This window comes from Mastomys coucha, unplaced genomic scaffold, assembly GCF_008632895.1.
Source record: "Mastomys coucha isolate ucsf_1 unplaced genomic scaffold, UCSF_Mcou_1 pScaffold9, whole genome shotgun sequence".
Taxonomy (NCBI): domain Eukaryota; kingdom Metazoa; phylum Chordata; class Mammalia; order Rodentia; family Muridae; genus Mastomys; species Mastomys coucha.
The window spans coordinates 48,515,301-48,523,183 of NW_022196915.1; the positions used below are offsets into that span (position 1 = coordinate 48,515,301).

Below are 7,883 nucleotides of genomic sequence, written 5' to 3' on the forward strand. Positions count from 1 at the left end.
CCCTCCCTCCCTCCCTTCCTCCATACTTCCCTCGCTCCCTCCCCCCTCCCTCCCTTCTTTTCTTTCTTTCCAACAGGGTCTAATGCTGCCTAGGCTGCTACATACTTGAGGATGTCCTTGAACTTCTGATCACCTCACCTCTACCTCTACAGTGTTGAGACCATTGGGATTGCCAACACGCACCACTGCACATGGTCAAGGTAGGCAAACAGTCTGCCAATTGAGCTACAGCCCCAGCCCAGGACTGCCTTATTTCTTGATGGAGAAATCTTGTCATTTATCTCCCTGACTTGTCTTCTTAATAAGATTCAGTCAATTGCTTTATTTTCTAAATGACACATTTGTCCTACCACGTAAGTCTAAACCTTTAGCAATTCCTCCACTACTTACAACATAAGAGACATAATTATTCCTTTCAGAATACTTGTCCTTTTACAAGATTGCTTCCCTCACAGCCTTCCTTCTGGATCACGTGGTACTGCCATTGCTTTCTGGTACTGAGGACGATTTGGGGCTGTTCTTTGAATACACTACTAATCTATCCTTGAGAGATGCCTCTGAATCCTCGTTGAGTTTAGGTCAAGGTCAATTCTACCAGATAACATTAGATGATTGAACACTGCTCTGTCACCCTGGACACAGGTGTTCCAGTCTGAACCTGGGTGCAGAAAGTCTGTGGTGACTGCCTTGACACTGAGCCCCAGACTTTTGGAGAATCACAGGACTTCTCAGAGTCCCAAACAAGGCACTTTGTAAATTACAAAGCGTTAAGTGAACAAGAGACTTTCAAGCACTCTGGTCTGCACTTACTAGTGGCTGTCTCATTCAGTTGTGAGTGCTGACTCCATACAGCCTTTATCCCCTGAAGGGTGCTTGAGACACATTGCCCTTCCTATGCTCAGGCCTTGCAGAAGGTGTCAGAGACCAGCCTGACATAGGCTGGATGGACAAGTTTCAATGGTTGAGGCTGTTGGAAATGACCACCATGTTATGTTGCTCCTTAAACCCTTCATTTTTAAATGCAGCAAAGTCAGTGCAGAGAACTAATGAGCTTGTCAGCCCCAGGATCATCCTGTGCAGGAAACAGGAGGAGAACATGATACAAGTTACAGTGTTCTCAGTACTTGCCAGGCTGGGTCTTTAAAAATATATATTCATACCTTGCACAAAGACTTTGGCATTATAAAAAAAGATCTCTTAAGTACCTTGGTCCTTTATCCAGAACATTAAGGACTTTTTGTTAAAAATTAAGATGCCTTTAGAAACCATATAAAATTTAAAAGCCTCAACCTTTCTGCTGTGCCTTTTCCAGGGCACCTTTGGAGAGATGCAGAACTCTCAGAGCTGGAAAGAGTACAGCTGTGGAACAATCTATACCTTGCCAATTTATCCCTTGTATTGGCCCAGGGAAGCCATTTACCACCTTGTTTTTGGTTGTTTCAGCTGCTGCTAGGTGTTCTCTTGCAAACACACCTGTGCTGGTGGTTTATGGACCTGGCCCTAGCAGACTGAACATGATGTGTTTGTGGTTGTGAGTCCTGCAGACCCAGCTCGCTTTCCTGGGACTGAACTCCCCCAGCAGTCCCAAAGTTCTCTGCTGTTCATTTTATTTTTCTTCTTGATCGTGGATTTAATGTGTCAGCCATACACATCTTCATCAATGAAGTTCTCTTCATTCGACTCAGAGGAACAAAACATGGGGGTCACTTCCTACTGTGGGCCCCAATCTATTTGCTTTTTGCTTTTCCTCTCTTTTGTTCATTGACATAGACTCCACCAGGGTCTTCTTCAAGCCATCTACCTCCAAGCACTAAAACTGTCTTAATAATTTTTCCAGAATCCATTTGTTTTATAATATTCAAGAGAGTGTGTTGGGGTAGGTGTATGGTATGATGGTTCACCCCATGTCTGCAAGTGTACTGCCTTCTTCAGGGAAGGAGAGAGGGTGGGGAAAGGGTTTGCTAAAAGTCCTCACTGATATGAAGCAAAGCTCCTTACTCATTCACAAGGCAAATTTACCCAGGGTAGTCTAGTGAGTCAGAAGTCAGCCTAAAGAGATGGTGTCTGTTCTGTTTGTGAACCATAGTAAAGATCCAGGAATCTTTGCTCTTGTGTGCTTCTTGCCAGCCCTACAATGGAAAGAAAGGGGTTGAGTGGATTATCAGGAAAGGTGCAAGTCTGTATGGCTGAGGGGAGGAGCTGGGGCAGGGCAGGGGGAGGGAGGGATGAGTCACTTAAAAGCTCTGTGTGCTAAGCTCTTAAAAGAGCCTTGGGTTTGCAGAGGAAAAAAAATGCTAACCATCAAGCCAAGCAGCACTGAGTCAGAGAATGGCTTCACTTGGGTTAGTAGAGACATGATGGCAGCCCAGTCTGTGGGGTTGGGGACTCGAGGCCCATGGAATATCTTGTTAATCTCATTACAGATTCCAATAAGGATTAGGTGAAGCTTGTGGTGCTTCCAATTGCATTTTAATTTTTAAAGAAACTTAGTAAAATCCTGCTTAAAGATTTGTAAGGATCAAAAAAAAAAAATCTCATTTCTTAGGGACTCCAGTACTTCAGTGCGTGGAAATAGCTGGCTTGAACAAGACCCTGGTACATGTCTTTTAAGCAAGTGTCATGAATGGCTATGATGAGGGAGGGGAGAGGGACGTGTGCACACGTGCATGGGCGTGCATACACACACACACACACACACACACACACACACACACACACACACACACACGCCCTTTGGGGTCTCTGGCTGCTGGGGCTGCTCTCTGGAAGTAAGTACTGAGTTCCTGGCATCTTTGAGTAATGCCCTGCTTATGCGATGGCTGTTCTGCGTCAGAGACAGTGCTGATATCTGAGCCCAACCTATTTCTCTCTCCTTTGCAGAAATGGAAACGGACAGATAATACCTGTCTATTTCGTTTCCAAGAGAACACCTTGTTAGAAATGTGTGAAAATGTATCTGTGACAGTGCTGAGAGCATTTCAGATGCAGCAGTGAATCGATTGTGAGGTTTGGACCAGATGTGCACTGAGCCTAGCGTATGTGCCTTTCCATATGTTTGTTGGCTCAGTCCATATGTAGAAGAGAAGTACTCTTTTTCACTGAAGCCACGGCTGTGTATGGATGGTGCCTTTTTTCAGTTTAGTGGTAATAAATGAAAGGAATAGTGCAAATGGAAAATATTTACTTACCTCACAACAGTTGTGTAGCTGGTGAGACTTAAGTGTCTGACTCGAAGAGGAAAATGGATGCCAATACCCATGGCATAGATGAATGGTGCTTTCTCTATGTTTACAGAGACTAACAAAATAAATAAAGATAAATACATTTTTTTGTCACACTGCCTATCAGGCATATAAAGCCTTTACTTGTAGGTCACATGTTACCAAAAGAACTACGAATGTAATCCAGTGCAAAATTACAAACTGAGAACAGAAAAAGATTTGCTTCTGCCACTTGACTGTTTGGTCAAGTGCTACAGGCATGAACTTTGTAGATGACAGTGTCGGGGTGCCATGTCAATGGGCTAGAGGTACCTGGGACCTAAGGCAAACCCCTGCCTTCTGATTACACATATTATAGTAAGACCTTGGTTCATCAAAAGGGCCAAGGGAAACATCTTTTTATTGCATGTCCCTGTAAGACTCGGGGCAGCCCTTACTAAAGGTGTTAGACATTTGGTTTTATATGATAAAATAAAACCACGGCATAAAATGGGCATGCAAACAGTGAAATGATCTGTGTCATGACCCATCTGCTTGTTCACTCTAGCTCATTTTCCACTTCAGTACTAGCAGCATGTGGATCCCAAATAGCTAAAGACCTACCTCAATTCTTTGCCAACTAAGATCACACTTCCAGCTGGTTGTTCATTCTGGACCTTTGGGGATGTGCTGCCACTTACGTCCAGAATCTTGGCAACAGGAACATCCAGAAGTCGAGTATGGCTCTGCCCTTGAAGGAGCATTAGGACAACTTACGTGGTCTCGATGACTGTGGGCTTCCCATTGGATATCTTGTTTAGTGTTCACAGCAACTCTGAATTTAGCAAAGGGAATTAGTTTTCTTATTTCAGCAAAAATGGGAACAAGATGAGTTTAGCTCAGAAATGACCCAGACCCAACCGCTACTTGACTCTCCTGAACCCCTGCCCTGCCCTCAATCTCCCCCTTTGATGAATGTAAGGCTGGGTACATTTTGAATTCAGACTAACACAGGCATGGCAGCGTAAAGTAACCTCATTGGTTAAGGCAGAGCCACTGGGTACCCTGTAATCAGTAGAGGTCCCCTTGGAGGAGCAGCTAGACTGTACGTCAGATGCTAGGGGTGAGAATAGGAATGGTGGGCACCAGTGTACTTAGGGATTGGGTTCTAGCCTTGACAAGCTGCACCAAGGTGCCAGGCAATACTTCCAAGGAAAGTTTAGTGGGAAGGAAATCTGGGAGCAGGATGGGAATGTGTGGAGCCTTATAAGAGTCTGTATCTCTCTGTGTGCCTATGTGCACATGTTTGAGGATGTTCACATGTGTGTGTGTGTGTTCATGTGTATATGTGTATTTACATGAGCCTGAGAAGGTTTTAAAATGTGGAGGGAGGATGGTTTTAAACTGAGTATCATTAACATTGGGGAGGGGTCATTTTAACTTTCTCCTTTATCTGGAAAATGTGCTATTTTAATAAGAAAAATCTCATCTTCTATTTTTCCTCCTCAAGGCATGAAATAAAATAACCCAACCTCTTGGCCAAGTTGAAAGTATCTGTGAGTTGTTAGCGGAATGAACAAATTCCTTCTGAGTGTTGGTGAGAGAGGAGGTGGGATGTGGGGAGAGAGTGAACAGAGGGCAAGAGCCACTCCGCTGAGTCTGGGAGGAGAATCTGAAAGCAAGAGGGAACTCTTCAGGAGAGCTGGAAGCGGGTTGCCTGCTGTTTAGATTGGAGGTGAGAACTTGGACTTGGGGTGAGGTTATATTTTCTTTTTTTTTTTTTTTAAATGAAACTTTATTTTTACTTGTCCAACAAACACAAAGGAAACTAGAAAAAAAATCATTGAGCAAAGATACAAGCAAATATACAAAGTCTCACCAGCTGCTGCTCCACAGGGGTGGCACATCCTGGTTGGCGTAGACAATGGCAGGGTTGGAAAGACTGAACACCATATGATAAACACTCTTCTTTTTTTTTAACCTGGCTCAGCATTTAACTGAGCTGTTGAGGAATTCAGCTGAGAAATAGATATCAACATCACAGAAAAACATCAAGACCTCTCCCTTGTCCCAAGCTTAGGCACCCACTTTTAGTCCTTGTCCATGATTAAATTCTTCATTCAATGAGACCAAGGTTAAATTGTGAAAATTAGACTCACTTGAGACAGATTCTAGAATAGACTTGACTTTAGGTAGTCCTTCTTTTCCAAAATGCACAGCAGTGACATGAATCCTCTTGTCTTGATAAATACAAACATCTCTGAAGTTCTGCATAAACTGTGAAAATGCCCCTGTCCTCTCAGCAGTTGGCACAATGATGTTAAAATAACTGGTCTTGTAATGCCAATCAGTTCATTCTTCACTTTCATGAGAGATCTGAAAGGGTGGAAGAGGGTCACGTGCCTGTACTCCATAAGGTCTGCTTTCTTAAAAAACCAGTTTATATTGCGTGCCTTTATCTCTCTCAGTGCAATAATAGCCGTCTATGAAGTCATTTCCATTAAATACCAGTTTCTCTCCAAGGCGGGGTCCTCTTCATCTCCCTGTTCATTATCTTCATCAGGATTATTAATGACCTCCAAGCCAGCTTCAATAACTTCTACCAATTCATCTCGTTTGTCTTTTCTAACAGGCTTTTCTTCAGGATAGTGAGCGAGTCTCATTTTCAACTGAAATACTTTCATTAAAGTAAAACTCCCAAAGGGAACGACTCCATACTCACTGGGCAGTTTGGCTCCTATGCTAAGTCCAGCTTTGTCGATCTGGGAGTGAAGAAACTCCCAGAGGTCACCGGGCATCTGCTCTCTGTTGCCCTGATAGCCTATGCTGTTAGCCCCTAGCTTCTTTCTTTCAAGGCTCTCATCTTCTCACTCATATCTTATAATTCTTACTTTAGCCGAGCAATCTGGCATTTCAGACTGGTTGCCCTGGTTTGGTAATGTTCTCCTTGTTCCTGCAGGAGGGCTTGGTAATATTCTTTACCATAATTGTCTCTAACAACACCAGGAAGAGAAGCATTTCCATCAGTCTGGGGGACACATTCTAAGAGGTACAAAACTAATACTAAACTGAAGAGCAAAGCAAGGCCCAAGAGCAGCCACTGGGTCCGGCTGTGAAGAGTCGGTCCTCCTCTAGGCATTCTCACTAGAGTGTGTTTGCCTGACAAAACAAATTCTTTGCTTGTTCATGACTTTAGCAAAAAATTACCAAAAGTTAAAAACAAAATTAGGATTTCCAGAAGAGGTACCCAAATGAACTCTGTTGTAGTTTTAAAAGATTCTTTCTTCAGTAGTCATGACTACTTGCAGAAGTAAGAAATTAAGTATACTTCCTGTATTTTTTACCATGATATCCACACTAAGCAATTGGATCTATAAAATCCATTATCTGGGTGGTGACGTTCGAGACTGCCACTCAGCACTGCTGCCTCTGGGGAACTGCATACCTGGCCAGCACCCTGTGCTGGCTGGACTGGTGTGCTGCCTCAAGGTTATATTTTCTGAAAAGAGTATAACATTTTTTAATGTTTCCACAAAATATTTGTTGGTCCAAGCTCTATAGTGTAAAGTATGAAGGTGCAAATAATACTCTCTCCTTTTCTCTCTTCTCTTGATTAAGAGGATGTCAAACAACTTCGTATCATTTAAAATTTCCAATCCATGTTGTGTAAAATTTAAAATCTTATGTAATTTGAAAGGTCATTATTGTAGAAACAGAGGACACATGGTTGCACAGTAGTCAGAAGAAAAAGCCTTGGATACAGTGACTACCTTGGGATTCCTTTGTAGTTCTCAGAGATGCTGATTGGCATGCATCTAGAGGATAGGTTCGGAGAGAGGCACAGGGCAGGGACACACCCACTTTTTGACATCTTAAGAAGAAATGAGGGATTATGTTTCAAATGTGTAGAACATTGGTGTGAACTTTTCAGTGTGCACACTGTCGTGCATGTGTTAGGGCAGCCCACTGGATGCAGAGATGCAGACAGGAAGTCAAGCAAGCTTACAGTCCATCAAGGGAGGCTGAGAAACAAGAGATTCAAAGTAAGCAGTGGGCATAGGGGCTAAGACATTCTACAGGCAGGATTTGCACACACTTGGGGGGGGGATGAGGGAAAATGCCACAGGCAAGGTGGCATTTCATCTATTGCAATATTACAGTGTTGATGGTGTGCATTTGGAGGATGGAGACGTGGAATAGAGGGGTAGGGTGATGGGTGTTTATGGAGAAACATGCACATTAAGAGTCAAGCATGTTAAAGTCCAACATTTACTTATGGAACCAACCATAGCTCTCCTTCCTTGCAGTGCTGATTCTCTGAAACTAGTAGTCCCTAGGCCTAGAGTTACCACTACACACCTCAAGGAATTGCTGGGTGGTTTATCAAAGAAGGGGTAGAATATGGGCTGAACTGGAGGAAAGGAATGGGTTCAGTGTGGATACTAGGAGTATGGCGAGCATTGGCCTGTGATGTAATACAAATGTTACATGAAATTTGGCTCAAAGATGCCTCCACCCAGGTCTTTGTGTAAGGAAGTCCCATCTAGCTTAGCAAACTTAGCAAAAGCATAAACTGGGAGTTAAAACACTTGAAGCAGTTGTTAAGGGTCAGCCATTCACAGTAGCCAAGCTTCAGTCAATTGCAGAAAAAAGTGCCCTGCTTGAATTAGGCAAACTACACCT

General features: G+C 43.3%; 1 pseudogene; it reads right to left on the bottom strand.

Moving 5' to 3' along the window:
• Positions 1-4,008: 4,008 nt before the first annotated feature.
• Positions 4,009-6,339, bottom strand: LOC116085004 (annotated as a pseudogene).
• Positions 6,340-7,883: the final 1,544 nt, after the last annotated feature.